Raw genomic sequence first — 24966 nt, 5'->3', positions numbered from 1 at the left:
ACCCATAGTAAGCTCCACTTGGTCGGAGGCGCGGCTTCGCCGCGCCTCCTCCCGCGTTCGCAATTACCTATTATTACACAATAAACTAGGAAGGGGCATTCTGACTGCAGAGCATATATTTGCTGTTATGCAGAAACCTTGTATGAGATTAATGCCCTAATTCATGCAAAAGTAGGGAAAATAGCCGATCTACAAGCTCACAACGCATCACACTGCGACGTATTTTAGAAAATGTGTTAACCCATTCAATCCGGGAACACATCTGCCATTTTTAGATTTCTTTGGCTATTAAAAAATAGCAGATATGCAAGCTCATAGCACGGAACTGAGTGCCACGCTATGAGCTTGTAGATCTGCAATTTTTTTTATTATAGTGAAAAGTTGTGCAAATCTTTGAGTTTCTGGGCGTTCCTGGAACAAAAATATTTTACAAATGTGGCACTCAGTGCCACATGAGCTTGTACATCTGCTATTTTTGAATAGCCAAAAGTACAATCTAAAATGACAGACATGCGTTCCCGGATTCAATGGGTTAAGTACAATTTAGCAGGCATTTAGCGGACGCTCGTATCCAGAGCGACTTACAATGAGCAACGCAATCCCATGGAATGCAGAGAGACAGTGTAGTGCCTCAAGAAGCTAGGTGGTTCTATAACTATTGCACCAATGAAAATAAACAACAAGAGTCTGTGACAAAATAATAACTACATTGGATCCACAATACAGTACACCCCCTGGACATGACACTAGTACAGCGGTTCTCAAACTATGGGACGCGATCCAAAGTGAGGTCGCAGGAGGGTGCCGTTGGGGTCGCGAATTGGCAACCAAAAAAATATGTTTTTTTTATCAAGAAAAAAAAGACCAACATGAAGGGGACTGTGATGAATGCAATTAGTGTTCATTGAGTACACCCTTGCAGTAGACAAGTCAGGCAGGGTTGTTATATAAGCCTGACCAGCTATACCTATTTTGCTGATTAACACAGTAAATGGTCAAAGAGAACTGTGTGAGTTCATGACAGGGCCGGCCACTTGACTTCTCATACACAGACAACTCTGCCTCCAACACCGGCTGAGTGAGGCGCACAAACTGATTTTAGCAGTTCATAAACGATTTACTCAGGACTTATGTTCAATATGAGAGGGTGGACCACGGGTCCATTTGGTTCGATCTGTACCCTCGCAGAGTTAAATTTAGAGGGTGATTCGCGGGGGGGGGCTGCTCTTGTTGAGTTGTCCTTACCCAATCAGCAACCAGCTGTTCTGGCGTTGAGCTCATCCACAGCTGGGGAAGATCTGGACAGACAGACAGACAGACAGACAGACAGACAGACAGACAGGTAGGTTAATGTCAGATACAAACAGATATTGATTGACACAAAACACAAAGACTGTCTGATTTCAGCTGGTCCATGCAATATGTGCGCACACACACGTCACGCACACACACACTTTTTTGGGGGCTTTTTCTGCCTTTATTGATAGTATACAGTAGATAGACAGGAATAGGGGAGAGAGAGACGGGGAGTGACACGACAGCAAAGGTCGTTTGGGATCGGGACTCGAACCCGCGACCAGGCTGCATTGGAGCCTATATGTGCCGGAACCGCTAGGCCAGCGATCTGGGCCACACGTACACACTTTAGTACGAGACCATGACAGAGAGTCAGCAGAAGAGAGATAGGGAGATTTTTTTAATCTTTGCATTTCAAATACCTGTATTTCATACAAATCAAGACTCTCTAACCCTCTAACAAGAACACTGCTACAAACATTTAACTACAAATACATACATTATGAGATGAGAGAGAGGGGGAGTAACGACAATAAGAGGGGAAGGAGAGAGGGGGGGGTAGAGACAAGAGGTGGGGAAGGAGATGGAAAGAGGGGGAGAGAAAGAGAGAGAGAATGTGGGAAATGTGAGTGAAGGATGTAGGAGAAAGGATGAAGGAAAGCAGGTAGGAAATTAGAAAAGAAGGTAAGCTAGCTCGGCTATGCTCTGAATTATGTAACAGCAGTTAGTGTCATGTCACACACACACACACACACACACACACACACACACACACACACACACACACACACACGCAACAGTGGAACTTTATCTAGCACAGCCGCACACACACACTCTCTCTCTCTCTCTCTCTCTCTTTCTCTCTAGGGATGGCAGTTTTTTCTTACCATTACAATTTTAACTAAATCTAAGATCAGACTAAATAACAGGAACATACAAGTCAACAAACAACAATGTAAATGGTCACGTAAATATAGCACGAAGACAATTAAATGTAACAAATTAACTATACCAGGTAAACAATCAAACCTAGCCTCCATCTAAACAACATACTAACTAAATAATATTTGTGCGAAAAAAGCATCTGTCTAAATAACTTAACATATCGTTGCTGTTACCTCTTTTCTCCATATTTTAACTTTTAAATTAATGCCCTACTTGATCACACTACAGCGTCACACAAAAGCATCAAAAGTAGCAGATCTGCAAGGATCTGCAACGCGGCGACGAGGTTCACTTTTGAATTTGAATCCCGAAAAGTAACAGTTTTGGACATATGAGGTTTCCACCCGACAGAGACGATATAATGGGAACAAACATTAAAGTTAACTTGACACAGCTCTACAAAAAAAACTATCTAAAAAGCACCCGACAGGTCTCACAATTTGCCACGGTGTGGCGTGTTGTGTTGTGAGTTTATAGATCTGCCATTTTCGGGCGAGCGACACTGCCATGAGATGAAGCCGCATGGGTCCATTTGGTTATATTTGTGCAGCATACTCTGAGTTAAATTTAAACAGGAGGTTTTTACTGTGTACGCAGAGTTTGTGCACAGAGTGCCGCGCTATGAGCTTGTAGATCTGCTATTTTTTTTTAAATCTTGAAAATGTTAGCAAATCTTTCAATATATATATATATATTTTAAAGCGAATATTTGTAACTCAAATCTTTGCTTCTGGGGATTCTACAAATGTCTTCCATAAAAAAAATGTTTTAAAACATATATTGCTATAATATCAGTGGTTCTCAAAGGACCACCCAAAATGATATGTATTTGGTCACGGACCCCCCTATCGCAAACTATGTTGTTCCAGGGACCCCCCCCCCCCCCCCAGAAGCAAATTTGAGTTAAAAATGTTCGCTTAAAAAATTATAATATATATATTCAAAGATTTGCACACACTTTCACGATTTTTCTAAAATAGCAGATCTACAAGCTCATAGCCGCGCTAGGAGCTTGTATATCTGCTATTTTTGAATAGCCAAAGAAATCTAAAATGATACAGATGCGTCCCCGGTCTAAATGGCTTAATGTTAAGACATTTATGTTTGAAGGAGAGTGACTAATAGGGTCTAGTCAAGTGTATGATCACTCTTCTTCAAACAAAAAAAGTGTTAATATTAAATTAAATAGCAAACAAAAATAAATACATCTATAATATAGATTAATTGAACAGCAGGTGGTTGCTGTGTGCTACATGGACTGTGAGTGTGCAGTGTGTGTATAAGTGGTGTGTGTGTGTGTGCGTGGTGCATAGCAGAGGGAAATCCATCCAGAACTCTCACCTCTTGAGCCAGGGCACTGGGTTGCGGGTTCATCGCCCTCTCCTCTCGATTGTCTTCAACACTCAATCCTGTTTCTCTTCTTCTTCTCTCCTCCTCTGTTAGCCTGAAAGAGAGACAGATCGGATGGGGAAAAAAAACATGCCATTAATCACCTGACACACACACACGCACGCACACGCGCACACACACACACACACACACACACACACACAGTGGAGTCACTTTACAACAGAACAGCATAGAGCAGGAACCTAATACTGACTACAAGTAGACATGTTCTTACATGGTTGAGTGGGGTCCCTCAGGGCTCTATACTAGTGTATTTTCAGTTTTCTGTTATTGTGGGGAAAGCTTTAGCTGAAAATATAGCAGATCGATAAGCTCACAAGCTTGTCGATCTGCAATTTTGCCTGTCGAATCTGCTATTTTCAGTGAAAAGCTTTACCCACAATATGGATGTTGGGGTTTAAATGGTTAAAGGGATATTTCACTTTCAAAACGATTTTGGGTCATTTTTTCATCTTCTCAGGCTTTTGTGAGCCCCCCAGACAGTTTTTAAGCTTTAAGTAAGATATTCATTTTATCAGACACGCCCCCTTCCTATACAAACCCATTGTAACTTAAAATTTCATTTTTAACATGTTAGTTTCTTCAAAAACACCCGTCCTTGGTTCTGGTGACTCATCCTTCCCTCCTAATACGTGAGGGGGACGTGTTTTTTCAATAACGTTTTCATTTATTTTATGATTTTTTTAATTGTGTTTAATTTTTATCATTTCCCCCAAAAAATATAAAACATAAATGAAAAAAGTAATTGAAAAAACACAGTCTCCTCACGTATTAGAAAGACAATATCAGTCACCAGAACCAAGGACGGATGTTTCCGATGAATCTAACATGGTTAAAATGGAGTTTGAAGTTACAATGGGTTTGTATAGGAAGGGGGCGTGTCTGATAAAATGAATATCAAATATCTAAATACTGAATCAAGCAACTTAAAAACTGTCCGGGCGGCTCACAAAAGCCTGAGTAGACGATAAAATGACCCACATTTTTTTTTAAGTGAAATATCCCTTGAACTAACTCATTGTAATCCCCCAGGGCTCTATACTGGGTCCACTAATTTTCTTTCCCACTACACCAAATCTCTTTGCCGAAAATAGCCGCTCTACCAGCTCATAACGCGAATCTAGGATGTCACATTATTAGTGCATAATCTCTCGCATCGCAGCGTGTGGTGAGCTTTAGTGACTCAGTTTGCAGGATGAAGGGCTGTGGGGCTTTGCTGGTTTTACTGTTCTGTCTGTCTGGGACTGCCGGGGCTCGAGGAGAGAGCGGATGGGTCGGCGAGAGTGAGCGCAATGCCGAACCGGGTGCCCTCTTAAAATTCGATATCGGGGTCGAGCTGATGGACATGGTGCGCAGCCTGGGAGCCACCGTTGTGGTACACAGTGGTAAGCTGAGCAACACCGAGGCCAGGCTGGCAACCAGCGAGGAAAGGCTTGCAACCAGCGAGGAAGAAGCCAAGAAACAGGGCATCCTATTGAAAGGTTAGAATGGTCTAAAAATGTTCCTTGAAGAAGTTGTTACAGGTACAGGTTTTGAAATGCGTTTAAAATGTGTCATAGTTTAACATTTGTCTGTGACATTTTTCAGTAATGGCTGCCAAATTGAGAGCCACTGAGACCAACGTGGAAGGCCTTCAGACCAGACTGAATAGCAACGAGATCCAGGTCGAAGGCCTCAATACTAGACTTAGTTTGAGCGAGAGTCAAGTTGAAGGCCTCGAGACCAGACTTAATATCAGCGACAGCCAGGTTGAAGCCCTTGTGACCATACTTAGTGCTAGCGAGAGTCAAGTTGAAGGCCTCGAGACCAGACTTAGTACTAGCAAGAGTCAAGTTCAAGGCCTCAAGACCAGACTTAGTGCTAGCAAGAGTCAAGTTGAAGGCCTGAAGACCAGACTTAGTGCTAGCGAGAGTCAAGTTGAAGGCCTCCAAACCATACTGAATATGAGTGAGATCCAGGTCAAAGGCCTTCAATCCAGACTTAGCGCTAGTGAGAGTCAAGTTGAAGGCTTTGAGACGAGACTTAGTGCTAGTGAGGGTCTAGATGAAGGCTTTGAGACGAGACTTAGTGCTAGTGAGAGTCAGGTTGAAGGCTTTGAGACCAGACTTAGTGATAGTGAGAGTCAAGTTGAAGGCTTTGAGACCAGACTTAGTGCTAGTGAGAGTCAAGTTGAAGGCCTCGAGAACAGACTGGATATTAGTGAGAGTCGTCTCCAAACCAGACTTGGTGCGAGTGAGAGTCACATTGAAAGGCTCCAAACCAGACTTAGTACTAGTGCGAGTCACATTGAAAGCCTCCAATCCAGACTTAGTGCTAGCAAAGGCCACGGCCAAGTCCTCCAGACCAGACTGAGTGCCGGTGAGGGCTGGGTCGAAGACTTGAAGGAAGAACGTGAAGGTAATTTGAACAGTAGATATTCTATGAAGACAAGTAAGAGAGGGCAGTGTTGAAAAACAACTTACTTTGGTGTTAATTACTTTAGTTGAGCTCAGAGAAATACAAAATAATTGACTGTATGTTTGATCCATATGATCCACATGGGAAAGCTCACCCACAACAAAATGTAACAGCATGAGTATTGGACTTAATGCTACTGTTGTACTGCTTTCAGCCCACCATGCTCAGCCGTCCACCGTAGAAACCAGGCTGACTGCAATTGAAAACCAAGTGAAGAAACTGCAGAGTAAGTAACTTTAGCAAACATTATGTTAAAAGAAATCCAGACTGCACAACTGATCCTGTTATCCCCAAATATGCGTAAAGACTAACATAATATTATTTGAAACTAGCCATCTAAGTGAAGGTATAATCAGTGTTAAAGTGTTAAAGGTCTAATGAGCATCTGTGTGTAAAAGTTAGATGGAATTGTCACCCACATATAAACCCATTGTAACTTCAAACTCAATTTTAACCACATTAGACTTATTGAAAACACACGTCCTTGGTTCTGGTGACTGAAATCGTCCTATGAATGTGTGTGGCGGCCGTATTTCTTCAATGACATTTGTTTTAATTCAAGTTTATTATATAACAAAGTATGCAAAATAAATGGAAAAAAAAGAAAAAGCACAGTCCATATCAGTCACCTGAACCAAGGATGGGTGTTTTCAATTCATAAACAGAGTTAAAATGGAGTTTGAAGTTCAAAATGGGTTTATATGGGTGTTATCTGATCAAATGAATATATAATAACTAAATATTGAATCAAGAAACTTAAAAACTGTCTGGGGCGCACACATGTTAAAATCACTCCAGAAGTGTTTGAAAGTGAAATACGTCTTTAATTTGAGAAAAGTAGTGACTTTCTTCCACTATTAAAAGATCACTGATGAGGGTCTGACTCAATAAAGGTGAATGAAAGCACCACCTGACCTTTACTTTAATTAATGTCAAGTAGATTACAGTTAGAATAAACTTTTAAAATGATCTTTATACTGGTCCTCCTATAAGGTCAACTGAGAGATAACTACTTCTAACCACTTAAACCCCAGCATCCATATCGTGAGGAAAGCTTTGGCAGAAAATAGACAATCGACAAGCTCACAACGCGTTGCGTGAGCTGGTCGATCGGCTATTTTCAGCAAAAGCTTCCCCCACAACAACAGAAAACAGAAAATACAAGCGAGTCCATTCTCCAAGGTTATCTTCCCACCTTTTCAACACTACACTGGCACTAAACATTAAAAGACCTTGTACTTGGCTGTAGCATTGAATGGCTCTATCTCAACAATCTCAGAATGTCTGTCCCACTCTGACTGAACTTGGTGAACTAAGATCCTACAATAGGCTTTATTAAAGCTGCACTATGTCATTCTCCTCTTCTACCCCGGATTTGAATGTGGTTTCCTGCGCAAGTCCTGAATTTTTACCATTGAGCTAATAGAGCCTGCCTGTTTGCTTAGGGGATAAATTGAATCTTGACCATCAAGTCGAAATTCGTGTCAGATCCTGTGTCTAGGTGAGACATGACCTTTGACACAATCTAAATGTCTCAATAGAATAGCAGGGAGACAAAATACAACCACCCCAATTGTATACGTTATATTGTATTAACATACTCCACCATATAGATTGATTGTATAAGTTATATTGTATTAACATACTCTACCGTACAGATTGTATAAGTTATATTGTATAAACTTAATACAATATAACTTATACAATCTTTATGGTGGAGTATGTTAACAAAATATAACTTATACAATCTGTATAGTGGAGTATGTTAAATTAACATACTCCACGATACAGATTGTATAAGTTATATTGTATTAACCCATTAATACCTGGAACGCATCTGTGTCACTTTAGATTTCTTTGGCTATTCAAAAATAGCAGATCTACAAGCTCATAGCGCGGCACCGAGTGCCGCGCTACGAGCTTGCAGATCTGCTATTTTTGAAAAATCACGAAAAAATATTTTTTATATTTTTTTCAAAAAACTGTTAGGATTTAGATTTTTTTTTAAAGAATCGCCCCAGGTCTTAATGGGTTAACATACTCTACCATACAGATTGGTTAAGTTATATTGTATTGTGTTAATACTTTGTCTTGTTGAAGCCGATAGTCAGATGTAAGCTGCTACACTGTAACACATTTAATACATTTGATTGATGCAATGCATATAGTAGTATAATATATGCTTTTATAATATTACAAACAATTTGATAATGCTCCAGCGTTGACAGACAGACCGAAGGTGGCCTTCTCTGCTGGTCTGAGTGACAGCACAGTTGGACCATTTGATGATACAGCCACCCTGGTCTACAAGAGAGTCCACACCAACATCGGCAACGCATACGATCCATCTACAGGTAGGTGGTGATTAAACCATGTTAATTAACATTATACAATCACGTAGGTCTAAAATTAAACAACTTACATACTGTATCTACTGTATCAAACATAAATAAGTTACAGTATAATCTAAAGTCTAAACACATCTTCAACTGTGTGTTTCACATTGAAATAAATAGGCAGAATTGTAATTAACAGCGATTTAAAAGTGTCATCATGATAGAACAGGGATGGGCAGCTTTTTTTTTCTTCCAGGAGGCCAAACATTTGACTATTGGATTGAAACTTGAAAAACGTAGTGCTGAATCATGTTAAAACTGCATGAATTTAGACACGGCAGACAACTTTACAATAGGGACTTTTTTTTTTTTTTTTTTTTTTTACAGCTGTACTGTATCACTCACATTATTTATCAAACATATTCCATTATATGGGTTATAAAGATGGACTCAAGACAGACTGTTTCTCTGTTACATTATAAACATTTAACATTTGAGTACATACAGAGATGGAATATGGAATGCAGGTATGTACTCAAATGGTACATATGTATTACTGATAATTAATTGGAGTCGAGTTAAATTAATTTCCCTCGAAACCATTAATATAATGCTGCCTTTTAGGATGTAGAGTTGTTGGGGGGTCATTTTGTTTTTCTTTGAGGACTTTGAGGGCCGTATTGAGATGGTCAAAGGGCCGGTTCCAACCCTCGGGCCGTGTGTTGCCCATGTGTGTGATTGAGGAAAAACATTTTGGTTAAAACTGCAGACTTCTTTTATTGTATTCAATGTCTTATGGGGTGTGTGTGTGTGTGTGTGTGTGTGTGTGTGTGTGTGTGTGTGTGTGTGTGTGTGTGTGTGTGTGTGTGTGTGTGTGTGTGTGTGTGTGTGTGTGTGTGTGTGTGTGTGTGTGTGTGTGTTTTCTCTCACAGGAGTCTTTACAGCACCAGTGAAAGGAGTCTATTACCTCACATTTACAGCATGCGGCACATGGTCATCAGAGGATGTAGGCATCCAAATGTATAAAAATGGGAAGGTACTCGTGTATAACTATTCATGGAATAATCATAGCAGTAAAACATACATGTATAACATGTACTTATCTAATGGAATCATCGCAGAGCTGGAGAAGGGGGGCACCGTTTACATGCGTTTACCTGGTGGGAACAGGCTCTATGATAACCCACACAACCACAACCTGTTCAGTGGTTTTCTGATCGATTCTATGTAATGCTGCTACTGCTACCTTTACTTGAGTGGTTCTTCAAGGACCCCCTAAATTGATATACATTTGGCCACCACCTGAAAATATTTTGTGCCAGGGACCCCCATATGAGCATATTTGTGTTTAAAAGTTTCATGACATTCATTTTTATTTCGTTTTTTGGTGTTTTGTTTTATGACCTCAATTACACCCAAAAAACAGAATTTTGAAGATTCAGTGGATTTGCTGTGGTCTGCGGTTTTCTGAATAATTAGGCTAAATTAAGTGCTGGGATTAGCCCCTGGACTTTAACGTCATAGTCCACATATAATGTACATTTTCTGTGACCAGTTGAAAAGGTCTAAAAAAACGAAAATGAAATAAGTCTGGCAGTGAATGAGTTAATGTGTTGTAAAACTGAATGTCATGAAACCTTTAAAGATTTCTAAATTACTGCAAATTGCGAAAGTGTCTTGTGCTATTTTTGAGTAGCCAATATAAACGGATAAAGTGGTTGAAATTACATTGATGCCGTATTAACGGATTTTGCCGGGGACCCCTTGGAACCCCCTCAAGGACCCCTGAGGGTCCCCGGACGCCGCTTTGAGAACCACTGCTTAAAAGAGCTCCCATAATGCTCGTTCATCCTGTCAATAAACTCAAATTCAAAAGCACTGTTGTCTCTCTATGTTTCATTAGATTTGATATCTGATTATTCTTTAACCACTTAAACCCCACATGATTGACCGGAGTTCCTCAGGGCTCTTTACTGGTGTTTTCCGTTTTCTCTTATTGTGGGGAAAGCTTTCGTAGAAAATAGCAGATCGACAAGCTAAGCTTGTCGATCTGCTAAGCTTGTCGATCTGCTATTTTATACGAAAGCTTTTCCCCACAATACGGATGCTGGGGTTTAAGTGGTTAAGACCATAATACATCTAGAAGTCCAACGATGATGTGTTTTTGTCCATGGCACGTGCAGTTTATGAGTAAAAACACTATTCACATGTATCAGAGAATATTTAAACTTAGGGTGGGCCTAAGTGATATTTTTAAGCTAAAACAAAAAGTATGTTTAAAGGTTAAAGCACTATATTCTGATAGTAATCATTGCTATCCATGAGTTTCCAGTGTCCCATGAGGCCTTGTGTGAATTATGGGCATCATTTCCATTTGTCATTCATTCATTCATTTGCAGGCATGCAAACAGCCCCGAGGTGAAAAAGGTGACAACATGTTGTTTTCTTTCGGGTCAGGTGTCACACAATTGCCCTATTTGGGTTCAAAAAGGTGACTGTAGCTGAAAAGTGACACTTTTGCATTCATTCATTTGAGTGATCTGTGTCAGTCAATAATAATGTGGAAACACAACCTGACAGATTTCTTTTTTTAAAGGGTCATATTAGTCTGCTTACTGACCATACAAGATCTACCTCCCAACAGCTGACTCAAATGAATGTTTAATGGCTCTTAACACGTTCAATCCGGGAACGCATCTGTGTCATTTTAAGATTTCTTTGGCTATTAAAAAATAGCAGATATACAAGATCATAGCTATGAGCTTGTAAATCTACTATTTTTTAACTGATCATTTTGGGTGTCCTTGACATGGAAAAGTTGGAGCACCACTGATATTATAGCAACATACTGTTAGGATTTAGAAACGTTTTTTAGATACGTCTTTGGCCGCGGACCCCCATCTCAAAATATTTTGTTCCAGGGACCCCCAGAAGCAAAGATTTGAGTTACAAACGTTCGCTTTAAAAAACACACATTTTCAGACTGTGGTTGTACTGGTCAGCTCGCAGTACAAAAGTAGAAGACTCTGTGGTTACTGTAACTGTCAGTTGAGAATCGAGATCATGTGGCTTTAATTGAATAATCCCATTCTTTCCCTCAGTCAGAATGTTGAAACAGAGACAGACAGACAGACAGAACAAGCAGGATGACATTTAGAAAATGTACACCTCATCAATGACCTTTACCGCAACAACCGTCATTACATATTGCACACGCACGCACGCACGCACGCGCACACGCGCACGCGCACACGCACACGCACACGCGCACACGCACACACACACACACACACACACACACACACACACACACACACACACGCACACACACACACACGTTCAGATGTCATATAAAAGGTCATGAATACTCCTAAAGGCCTGATTATGTTTTGTGTATCTGTGTAGCCACGAGGGTCTGCGAGGGTCTCGGCTCTGTACACCAGTGCTTCGAAAACATTTTCATGCATTAGCCCTCGGATAAAGTTTAGTGCCAGGGGGACCCCCATAAGAAAACATTTGATTAGTCAAAAACATAATTTTTTAAAAAAAGTGCAGATCTACAAGCTAACATCGTGCTTAGGGTGCTTAGATGTACGTACAGACACACACGTTCAGGCGCAACACAGGCGCAACACAGGCTGCACTCAACACAAGACAAACGAATGACCTTCTTCCAGACAACCTGGAGAACCTGTGTCTAGAGTTGTTCCGATACCTGATACCAGTATATCTACGCACCGATCCAATATCATGTCATTTATCATGTGGTGATAACTAATTTATGCTGTTTATTTTTGAATGTGTATTGTGTAGAGGATGTTGATGTTCCACTACCGTTTTATAGTTTTTACTGTACCATTTAACCCATTCAATCCGGGAACGCATCTGTGCCATTAATTTTTATACTTTTTGGCTATTCAAAAATAGCAGATCTACAAGCTCGTAGCGCTATGAGCTATGGGGGCGGCCATAGCTGAGTGGTTAGTGAGCCCGCCTGGGGAGCCAGAGCCCCTGGTTGTCCCAGGTACAGTACGATTTCAGGCCAGGCCAGCAATGTGTCGATGACGATGTGTGTCCCTAATTGCTCCCCGGGCGCCAATGGAGGGAGAAGGCTGCTAGTTGTTATGGGATGGGTAAAAAGCAGAGGATAAATGTCACCTATGTGTATACATATATACATATATAACATATGTCACTGCCAGTAGAGGGCGCTTTTCTGCAGGTTCGTGGCTTTACTTTTTGTGTTGATATCCTCATTGGGGAATCTTAGATCGCTTCATTTAAGAACTGTGTTCCAAAAATAAACACACCACCCTGGCGATTTTACTCATATGGATATGAAGCATCGACTGAAGGTGTAAATGTACACATTTACCCAAAGAGTAACACAATATAAACACTAGAAACGAGTCAAACAACCCAAAGACTACATTTCCCATGAACGCGGCTGCTGTAGGGACAGTGATATCAGACCCGGAAGTAGTAGTTCTTAAGACTTTTAAGGCAAAATTAATTCCATTTTCGCCAGAAACAGGCTGTATCAAATATGAATGAATATCATAAACGATGTAGAGCCACCCCCCTGACAAAAACGCCAGGGTGGTGTTTTTATGTTTGGAACACAGTTCTTATACGACGTGATCTAAGATTCCCAAATGGGGATTTCATCACAAAAAATAAAGCCACAAACCCGTGAAACAGCGCCCTCTAGTGGCAGTGACGTCAGACTTCGGCGCTATAGACGGGAACGCACCATTCGATTTTAGCTTGGGGGAAAACAGAACGATCTGGACCGGGGTTCATGTGGTTTATCAGATTATCCTTATATCTTATTGCATGAGTCAAGTTTCAGCACAAGCACCACTGAGATCAGAGATCTCTTTCCCTCTTTCCATATCCGTCTGAATACCAAAACACTCGCCCCAAAACACAGTCGCCCCGGGGCAAAACCACCGGGATTCACCTGGTATTCCTAAACGTAACCTCAGTAAAACTATGCCTAAACATAACCTTATTCCTAAACGTAACCTCAGTAAAACGGTGACAAAACATAACTTTATTCCTAAACTGAACCTCAGTAAGACTATGCCTAACCCTGAACTTATTTCAAACCTTATCCTCTGTAAAACAAATACAAGAATACAAGAACCGCTGGTCGGTGAAAAAAAATGGGGGCGAGCGTGTTTTGGGGCGAGTGTTCTGGTTACCTCTCGTCTCCCTCCTTGTTACAAAACATGTTTACATATGCACAGTGTTTAATCGCCTGGTAGAGACACTATTACAAGATATGATCAATTAAACTTACCATAATATCAAAACCCAACAGCCATTAAGTCATCAATAATGTTTATAGTGAATTTGAAGTACAGTTTAGAGACTGTTTTGTGAACGGCACGTACCGACGCCATTATCATTTGGCTTAGTGCGTCATTTAATATCATGCAGGATTTACACACTGCTTTAGCTCCGTGTTCATTGCCAGATTTACAATTGTGTTTTCTGTAGGTTTTTAAACGAGGATAGCCGGGTTTGGCTTGTTTTGTGTGTAAATTGTGTTGGATCCTCTGTCCAGTCAGGACAACATTCCAATCGGACTCTTGTTTAATTTGCTAATGTAGCGTTCCTTGTCGAGTGGCAACAAGGTTCTGTGCCTGTGATCTGGCAAGCCATGACGGCTGCTTTTTAAATTGGTATACTTTTACAGCATATGAGTTTGAAAACCCCACATCCCTTGGTCTATACCAGCTGGGGGTAATCTGTGTTTTCCCCCGAGCCGACTCCGCCCCCCTAGGTACAACCCACTGATGACACTACGCCGTGTGGATGTATAGTTTTTCAGAAAAATTAAAACATTTTTTGAGACATTTGACAGTTACGAATGTTCGCTTGAAAAAAATATATATTCAAAGATTTGCACACATTTTCACGATTTTGATTATTATTACAAAACATGCATTACCCACTTCAGCCCTATATACATTTCGGCCATTTGAAAATAGCCGATCTACAAGCTCACAATGCGTCACGATGCAACGCATTGTGAGCTTGTAGATCTGCTATTTTCAAAATATTTTTTACATTTGAAAACTTGTGAAATTGGACATTCTGCAAAATGAGTACTTTCCACTTTTGGTACTTTAAGTACATTTGATACCAATACTTTTGTACTTTTACTCAAGTACATTTTTTATCCCAGACTTTTACTACAGAGTATTTCTACATTGCAGTATTGATACTTTTACTTAAGTAAAGAATGTGAGTACTTTTTCCACCACTGCCCAACAGTGACGAATCAGCTCACTAAACCTCTCCACAAACTCGGATGCCATTTCATCTCTTCAAGTGCATGTGCAGCCAGCTTACTTGTTCATGCATAAAGCATGACACAAAATCTGGGAGGCGCGTTAACTCTGATCCATGACATTAAGACGCATCTGTGTCATTTTAAGATTTCTTTGGCTATTCAAAAGTAGCAGATATACGAGTTTGTAGATCTGCAAAAAAAAAATGTAATCTTGGGAAATGTGTGCAAATCTTTATATATAATATATATTTATTATATATGTTTTACGGCAAATCTAAAATGACACAGATTATTACCCAGACTGAATGAGTTAAGGAGAGGAGAGTAGAGCTCAAGCAGCCGCTTGGGAATCATAAAAGTTCCCGGTTCGATCCCCGGCTCCCCCGTGTTAGTGTCGAAGTGTCCTTGAGTAAGACACACAGAACCCCTAACTGCCCCTGATTTGCAGGTTGGTGCCTTGTATGGTTTCCTCTGCTGTCGGTGTGTGGATGTAATGCACTTTGTAAAGCACTTTGGATAAAGGCGCTTTATAAATGCACCATTTACCATTATAGAAGAGGAGAGGAGAGGAGAGGAAAGACTACCACCAGCGTTGCCAGATTATGCGAAAGAAACAGGCAACCAGGTCTTTGAAAACAAGGCCGAAATAAGTGACTAGGGCGGGTCAGTCAAACTTTATTGTGTAATAACATTTACATGTCAAGGACTCCCAAAATAATATGTATTTGTATTTATATAAATAAATAAAATATTTCATTTCATTTCGTCTTTATTTATTCCATTTATGTTTTTTCTTTTTTTTACATATTCCACAAATGAAAAGGAGCAGGAAGAAGATACCGTACGCGTACGTCTTATTACACCTGCCCCTATCTTCAATTAAAAGTCATCAAATAATGGATGATCTGTCCAATGGTTACCAACCAGTACTTCATAAAAAAAAAAGATTATGTATTTGGCCATGGACCATCAGAAAGGATTTTGTGCCAGACACAAATATTTCAAAAACATTCCAGATTAAAAAAAAACATTTCAATACTTTTTTGAAAACAGCCTTGTAGATCACAAGTGTGAGCTTGTAGATCGGCTACTTTCAAATAGCAGATGTATATAGGGTTAAAGTGAAACTGAAGCAACTACACTTTAGAAATAATCCCCAAAACACCAACTACCAATATTTACAAACGACTTTACAGGAAAACAAGCCGAAAGTGGCTTATAATAAGTGGACATGGCAACACTGGAGACTACCTGGGCAGAGCTTTAATTCATTAAGACCGGGAATGCATCTGTGTCATTTTAAGATTTCTTTGGATATTCAAAAATAGCAGATCTACAAGCTCATAGTACCGAGTGCGCTTGTAGATCTGCTATTTTTAGAAAAATCGTGGAAAATGTTTGCAAATCTTTGAATATATGTTTTAAAGCGAGACATTTTAACTTTCTGGGGGTCCCTGGAACAACATATTTTGGGATAGGGTCCGCGGCCAAATACATATAATTTTGGGGGTCCTTGACATGAAAGAGTTGGAGCACCACTGATATAGCAACAGAATTTAGAAAACATTTAGTTTAGGATTTAATTAGGATTTAGAAAACATTTTTAGATATATATTTGGCCGCGGACCCCCATCTCAAAATATTTTGTTCCAGGGACCCCCACCCCCACCCCCAGAAGCACAGATTTGAGTTACAAAATGTTCGCTTTTAAAAAATATATATATATATATATATATTCAAAGATTTGCACACATTTTTCACGATTTTTCAAAATATTGCCAAAGAAATGTTAAAATGACACAGATGCGTTCCCGGACTGAATGGGTTAAGAAGCTGTGTTGCGGTGTCTGATTCACTGAGTGTGATCAGGTTACATATATATATATATATATATCACCGCTGAGGGCTTCATTGAACCCCGATTGGGTTACATGTGACAGAGGTGAGTCATCTGTCTTCAGGGCTGAACTTCCCAGCAGAGAGACAGAAAAGGAAACGTGCCATATTAATATTAAAGAGAGCCTCTATAATGTGGAGGTGCACGCTATTAGAGCAGTGGTTCGCAAACCTTTTCATGTCAAGGACCCCCAAAATGATATGTATTTGGCTGCGGACCCCCCCCCCCCCATCTCAAAAATATTTTGTGCCGCTACATTAACTAATGTAGTGGTCCTGGTACCTCCCCCAAGGACCACTGGGGGTCCCCAGACCCCACTTTGAGATGCTACAGAGGCCCGTCAACATGCAATACAAAATCCTGTTTGACATCGTCACATGACTCTCGACATCAGTACCTAATTTGGCAGATGGGGAAAACATGTCTGCAACGGTGACATCGGTAGCATTTGTGGCACCCCTATGGGTGGACGTGACACAAAACGGCACAAAATCTACATTTAGGTAGGCGGAAATCGGCATGGCGTAAATGGGATGTTGTGTAATGATCAACACATTTTTTTTTTTACATCCTACGGTTCAAAAGTTGTAGCCCAAATCGTGAAGCAACCTATTATAGCGCCACCATGAGACCATTTTGAAAATGTTGGTGTGCAGGTTCCTTCCTTGGTCTACTGGGAGTGTTCATGCAAAGTTTCACACTGATTGGTGCAGCGATGCCCATGATTAGCTAATCGCACAGACACACTCACACACGGACACGGACAGAGGCAAAACATATAATCTCCGCTCCCTGCCTTTCGGTCTGGCGGAGATAAAAACCCAACAGACAATATGATGAATTCACAAACACACAGACTCACAGACACACACATACTCTTCTGTCCTTTTAATGGCATTTATGCCTCATTAGATAACATTTAAACACAAACAGACAGACAGAAGTACAGACAGACAGACAGATAGAGGCACAAAGAGAGGACCTATTCTACTCTATTTGATTTCATTCCACACACACAGAACAGCTAGTGTGTGTGCGTGTGCGTGTGCGTGTGTGTGTGCGTGTGTGTGTGTGTGTGTGTGACTGACTGAAGTCTGACGAGCACACAGCATACAATACATAACCATAACCATTATTTTAATAATAATAAAAAATATATAAAACATGTGCTGCCCTCCAGCCAGCCATCCAACCAAACTCCAACTCATTCACACTTGTCATCCACAAATCAATAAAACTGTCATCGTAGCATCGAAAAAGAAACATTTCTATTATTAGCCATCATTCATGTGTTAACCCATTAAGACCGGGAACGCATCTCTGTCATTTTTGATTTCTTTGACTATTCAAAAATAGCAGATCTACAAGCTCATAGCGCTGCACCCAGTGCGAGTGAGCTTGTAGATCTGCTATATTTTTGAAAAATCGTGAAAATCTTTGAATATATGTATTTTTTAAAGCGAACATTTGTGATTCAAATCTTTTGCTTCTTGAGTTCTCCTTAATGCTGTGGTACTTTCGAGCCTTTCCCCTCGCACCGAGGTAGCACAGCCTCTCGTCTGTAGTAAAAATAAAAAATACACTTTTGCTTCTCACCAAAACAAAGACGGTTTTATGGAGTTGAAAGCCTACGTCTAAAATACACTTTTTGACTAGAAAAGAAAACATTTCACCGGAAGGAAGAATCTTGTCAATAGGACAATTCCATTGACCAGATCTGTAGAGGGCACTGTGGAGTAACCAAAAAATATTTTTCCATCCGGTGAAATATTTTATTTTCTGGCCAAAAAGTGTATTTTATCCGTGAGGTGGGGGGCTCAGAGTGTTCCCACTTAGTTTCAACTCCATAAAACCGTCTTTATTTTGGTGAGTAGCAAAAGTTTATTTTTTATTTTTACTACAGACGAGAGCCTGCGCTAACGCGGTGCGAGGGGAAAGGCTCGAAAGTACCATAGCGTTAAGGAGAACTCCTTCTAACGCTATGGAGAGCTAACATCAGCAGCACTATATACTGTAAGAAGTGTACCTCTCTCAGGTATGTGACTCTATAGGAGCTGCAGAGAATGTGACTCACATTGTGACTCACCAAGGTCACACAGCGTTCAGCAGTGGGGGGAGAAAGTACTCAATTGCTTTACTTAAGTAAAAGTATCAATACTGCAATGTAGAAATTCTCTGTTACAAGTTAAAAGTCCAGAATTCAAAATTTACTTGAGTAGAAGTACAAAGGTATTGGCATCAAAAGTAAAAGTACTCATTATGGAGAATGTCCCATTTCAAGTTTTCAAATGTATAAAAAATCTTTTGAAAATAGCAGATCTACAAGCTCACAATGCGTCGCATTGTGAGCTTGTAGATCTGCTATTTTCAAATGGCTGAAATGTGTACAGAGTTGAAGTGGTTAATGTAGGTTTTGTAATAATAATCAAATTCTACAAAGTAACTAGTAACTAAAGTTTTCAAATAATTGTAGTGGAGAAATACAATATTTGCCTCTGAGATGTAGTGGAGTAGAAGTAAAAGTATTGGACATTGGAAATACTCAAGTAAAGTACAAATACCTCAAAATTGTACTTAAGTAAATGTCCTTAGTTACTTTCCACCACTGGCGTTCAGAAACCTTGTATCTACACATTTCTATGTATGTCTTTTCATGGGGTTTCTTTATGTGCATAATTAATGCCCTACTTCGTCATATAAGAGTGTCACACAAAAGCAGTGAAATTAGCAGATCTACAAGCTCTCAAAGCGTCTTTTTTTTTAATGTTTTAAAAATAAAATCATGAAGAAAAAAAAGGAACGGTTGTGGACATACAAGGTTTCCGATGGAATGTAAGCTCACACAACAGAAGCAGTGTTCTGCTGTTGGCCACTGGGAGCAACGGCCTGGCAACGGTTCCGCTGGGTCAGGTGCCTTGCTAAAAGGCACCTTGTTGTTCCTACCCTGTTGAGGGAGTGAACGTTCTCATTTAACACCCTGTCACGATTTATTACATAATCGCCCTCGTCGCAATTGCTTGAGATAATTGCGATTAGTTTGCATAATTGTCATACTTGTTTAAATATGTTGAAAACTTTTCATACATACAGTACACCAAATGTGAGGTTTCCACCGGACAGAGACAATTTTTTTTTTAAACTGTGAAAATAGCAGAGGTCGTAGATCGGATAATTACACTATTTATTTAACAATTTTTTTAGTATACAATTATTAAATACTAGACCATACCCAGTCGGGGGATATGAGCACCCAAAGTATGTGCCGTTTGGGACGCATACGCAGTTTGATCATTCATCCCATAGCTCGGGGGGGCGTAAACCCGGCAAGAGATTTTGGGGGGCGCACGCACGCACAGACAGAGCTTTGTTTAATTATAGGATGAGGATGGCTTATTTGGCCATGGTACATGATTTATTTTGACAGTCTTCATTTCTTTGTATATTTTAAGTTTATTTGGCATATCTGCCCTGTGCCAATTTATGTTTACAAAGCTAGGGGTGTAATTTATACGTTCCGATGTTCAATGGAAAAAACACAATCAAATCGTTAATCGCAATTATTTGTAAGACAATTCATCGTCAAGTAAAATGTCATGATCGTGATCTAATTCTCAGTCACTTGACCCCATCCAGGTTTTCTTTGCCAGTCCAGAGATTCAAACCAGACAACCTTCAACCTACAAACCAACTGCCGCAGTTACAGACTAACTATAATGGCCTTTTAATGACTACGGGGGTAAAGGTAGACCTTTATTAATCCTGCAGGGGAAATTCAGTTTCAGCCTCACTCAGCTGATGGCTGCTCAGATGGTCATGATGACTAGCGCTTGGAGGATGGGTAGTTAGGGGTTTACCATCTACTTCATCTCTCAAGACAGACTCTGACAACAGCAGAATCTGTCAGCACCACTGCCTTAAACGTAAATGTAGTGTTGTTGTTAGTACCAATAAACACAGAAGCACTGAAAGGGGAGGAGCCTAAACAAGATCCAGTTTCTACACAAAAAAAGGAGGTGGTGCCTCCAGAGGCACAAACCCGAACGGGTTCCCAGATTTCCAACTACTTGATCCCTAGCGTCACTATTCTGGGGGGCGAACATTCGGCGAAAGTAAGAGTATACAAGCTCACAACAACACGTCTTGAGAGCTTGTAGATCGGCTATATTTGCCAAAGAGATATAAGTGTTGAGGGGGAAAAAGAGTGGACCTAGTAGAGCCCTGGGTGAGCCCGGTCAACTAAGTACATAGGGTTCAAGAGGTTAAGTGTCATCTCAGGGACACTTGGATGTGTGCACTGGGTGGTCAGCAGGCCGGAGGGCCAACCAGTGACCTTCTGATTACGAGGCGGCCTCTTGACCCACTAAGCTACGACCGCCCTAAACTCATATACAGCAACAGTTTTTTTCAGAAAACTGTTAGGATTTAGAAGTGTTTGTAGAAAGGGCCTCACAAACCTTCACAAACTGAAACTGTTTTGTGTGTTTACAAAACGAACTAAAACTTGAGTGATGAATTGATTGACTGATTGATTACTAGTACACAAATGTCCATTGTACTCTACAATACAATAACAATACAATAACAAACGGTAGCAAAACTCAGTAGCATCATAAGGTATGTTTACAGAGAAAGGAGGGGTGGGGGCGGGGGGCAGAGAATGCCACTAACTAACTAAAATAAAAGTGATAATGTCCTTAGTTATCACTTTCGTCTTCAGTGTCCAACGTTTTTCTTAAAACAGTAGTCCAAATATCAGACGTACAAGCTCACAACGTGACGCATTGTGAGCTTGATCCGCAATTTTTGCAATTTTTCTTAGCAGGTTGCATCTCACCCCTGACTACCCCATAATATGATGGAAAAACTCAAACTAACTCTAAATGAATACAAACTAAACTAAGCAATTGGCAAAACATAAAAGCTAAATTAGTAATTATAAAAATGAATGAAAAATGCTGAACAATAATAACCTTGGTAACAAGCCTGTAACGGGCCGCCAATTCTTTGTGTGATATTAACTTCTTTTCTTTTTTTTCATTAACCACTTGAAACCTAGCATCCCTTTTCTGAAGAGAACTTTAGCCGAAAATAGAAGATCTGCTATTTTTGGCAAAGAGGTTTGGTGTAGGTTTACTGCGTATTGAGGGTTTAAGTGGTTAAATAAAAAAAATGTTAATTTACACAACACTGATGATGGTCAATGAAGCTTATCTATGAAATCTATGAAAGAGTTTAATCTAAAACACAATTGTAAACAATGTAGTGGGGGTCCCTGCTTCATCTCTCTCTCTCTCAGCTAAGGGGTCCTTGGCCTGAAAAACATTGAAGACCCCTGATGTACAACTCCCTGCTGTTTTTTTCCCATCATCATCAGATAACAATCCACAAACTGATGTTACAATCATCTACAGTGGTTCTCAACCTTTCAGGCCCCACCAAATAATCCTATTTGATCTGGGGACCCCCAAAAATAAATCATATTTGATCTGGGGACCCCCACCCTGACAAGCACTTTGAATTGTAGGCGTTGAGGGCATTAGATTTAGTTTGACTTGGTTCCACAGATAGATAGTGAAAATAGCCGATCTTCAAGCTCACGCTCAGCTAGCCCGCAAGCAACTCAGATGCTATAATGCTGTCTGGCATCTAGAGTTACCAACCCTTGACAGCCCATTCATCCAAACATAAAAGTCCTATCTGATTGTATTAAACGACATTAAACTCACCCAGATTGCAGCTGTACGGAAAGATGGAATTATCCTCTATCTGCAACGTTTTTGTTTCATAAAAATCCACCGTAGACATGTTATGAGCTACTTTATGTCAATAAATTCTGTGCAAGTGATTATTTTTCTAAGTGTCAGAGTTTGGAAGCGTTATTGAAAACAAGCGCTTCCAAACTCCAACACTTGAAGACAAAAAGTGGCTCATAACATGTCAACGGTGGATATTTATGAAACAAAAACTTGACAGATACAAAGAGGATGATCCAAGCTTTCCGTACGGCTGCAATCTTGGCGAGTGTAACGTTGTTTAATACAATCAGATAGGACTTACCTTTTTGGATGAATGGGCTGTCATTCTGTCAAGGGTGGGTATTGCAGCTCCAGATGCCAGATAGCATTATAGCATCTAAGTTGCTTGTGGCTAGAGGGTTTGGCAGGTATACAATGGGAAAACTCAAACTAACTCTATAACGAATACAAACTAAACTAAAACGAAGCATTTGCAAAACATAAAAACCAAACTAGTATCTATGAAAACGAATGAAAAATGTAAAGCTATAATAACCTTGGTAGGAAGCCTGTAAACATATTATGCAGTCATGTCACTACATGTGTATTAGCCTCCACATCCAAGGACCTCAAACTGCCTGCAGGTTTTTTTTTAACAAGGCTCTTTCAACATCAGAGAAGAACAATTCACACACTGATGTTACAATCAATAATACAACAGATCCTATCAAAAGGCGAGGAGGACAGCAGTCCATCATAACCTAAACACACCCCAGGATGACAGAACACACTCTTTACTGTCATAAAATGTGGAATGCCCTACCACCACGTCCACCAGCCATCAAAAAGTGTCAATCCCTACCCTCCTTCAAAACCGCCATAAAAGAGGACCTGTCTGTAATTTGCAACTAGACCTAGACAACTCTTCTAGCTTGCCAAAAAGAAATGACCCCGCACTGTTTTTCTTGAACTGTAAATATACTTTTACTGCTCCTAAGTGTTGATGATTTCTTGATTGTATTGTGTCTTTATATGTCTTGATGAATTAAATACATAGGACCACAACACAAGCACTCAGGGTTTTTTTTGTTATCCTTTTAGCATGTAATAACAGTATTAGTTATTACTACATTATAACGTTGTAATAACAGTGAGTTATTAGCCGGTACCTGCGGCAATAACGTGTGAATCATTTCTACACACTTAATTTCGGCCACAATACGACAAAAACCCAACGTTTGTACAGACATCCACACAAACAACATATGGATCCTCTCTTTTTAGACAATCCCTCTGGTCGTCTCTACAGATCAGATTTTACCCTGAAATGTGGCCCAGATTTGTCAAATAAACGTGTGTGTGTGTGTGTGTGTGTGTGTGTGTGTGTGTGTGTGTGTGTGTGTACATCACCACCATCCCAGGCGTTACTGTGACACACACACACACACACACACACACACACACACACACACACACACACACACACACACACACACACACACACACACACACACACACAAATACTACAATTACAAACACAAACACTGCACACAAACACACACAAACATACTGCAGTCTTCTTACCTGCCGGTGGTTTCAGAGTAGATCCCAGTAATAGATCCCAGGATCCGAAACGTTAGATGTCTTTTCAACTTGGCTTTAACATAATATAAACTTTATTCATTTCTCTCCGGTTCGGAAATCCAAGGAATCCAAGAATCTGCACCTTGTTTTTTTAACCAGCAAATAAACAATCAAATCAAAACGTGTTGTAAAGAAAAAAGAAAGGAAAAAAGACCCATAAAAAAACACAATAAAGACAGCAACAATATGCTGTTGTCGCGTTAAATATTAAGACACCAACGACCTAAGCACTGTGTTTTAGACCAAACGTAGAAAATAACGTTATAAAGTTGATCCTCAACCTCCTCCTACCAGAGACTGTCGCCATCTTTACCCGCGGGGCATGCTGGGTAATCCTCAGGAATCCCCCCCCCCACCCCCCGCCACACACACACACACACACACACACACACACACACACACACACACACACAAGCGCGCACACGTAGCACGTGACGTACCGTGCTGACGTCACGGTGGTAGACAGGTGGGGGGGAGGGGGGGGGTATAAAAAACTTTGAATTATGATGACAAACATTTGGGATAAAGCAGTACAGGCTATACAGATGGTAACAGGAAAGGTGGGCACCAAAATATTCTGGGCACTATATAGGGAAATCTGGGCAACAAGACTGGGCACCTGAATTAGGATTTATGCCATATGGGTTAACCGGAGTCCCTCAGGGCTCAATACTAGTTTATTTTCTGTTTTCTGTTAATGTGGGGAAAGCTTTAGCTGAAAATAGCGAATCGACAAGCTCACAATGCATTGTGAGCTTGTCGATCTGCTATTTTCAGCAAATGCTTTCCCCACAATACCGATGCTGGGGTTTAAGTGGTTAACTTTACATAGCATGCTGCTTTGTTGCTGGTAAAGTGATATTTAACCCACTGTTCTTTAAACCCCCAAACACAACACAACAACGAGGTCAAAAGTACAATATAAGAGTTTATTTGCCAAAA

At 40.3% G+C, this 24966-nt stretch overlaps 1 protein-coding gene across 1 annotated transcript in view; it reads right to left on the bottom strand.

The window, feature by feature from the left end:
- tjap1 (tight junction associated protein 1 (peripheral)) overlaps positions 1 to 24321 on the bottom strand; it is a 52951-nt gene extending 28630 nt beyond the window's left edge. Inside the window, exons 1-3 of the mRNA XM_080449822.1 lie at positions 23965 to 24321; positions 3583 to 3685; positions 1246 to 1298 (exon numbers count right to left, since the gene is read on the bottom strand). The gene's annotated coding sequence lies outside the window, so the exon portion shown is untranslated. The remainder of the gene's footprint in view (positions 1 to 1245; positions 1299 to 3582; positions 3686 to 23964) is intronic.
- Positions 24322 to 24966: the final 645 nt, after the last annotated feature.

The sequence above is a fragment of the Gymnoscopelus braueri genome (genome assembly GCF_963280865.1).
Source record: "Gymnoscopelus braueri genome assembly, chromosome: 14".
Taxonomy (NCBI): Eukaryota; Metazoa; Chordata; class Actinopteri; order Myctophiformes; family Myctophidae; genus Gymnoscopelus; species Gymnoscopelus braueri.
This window is presented reverse-complemented; position numbering and strand designations above follow the sequence as displayed.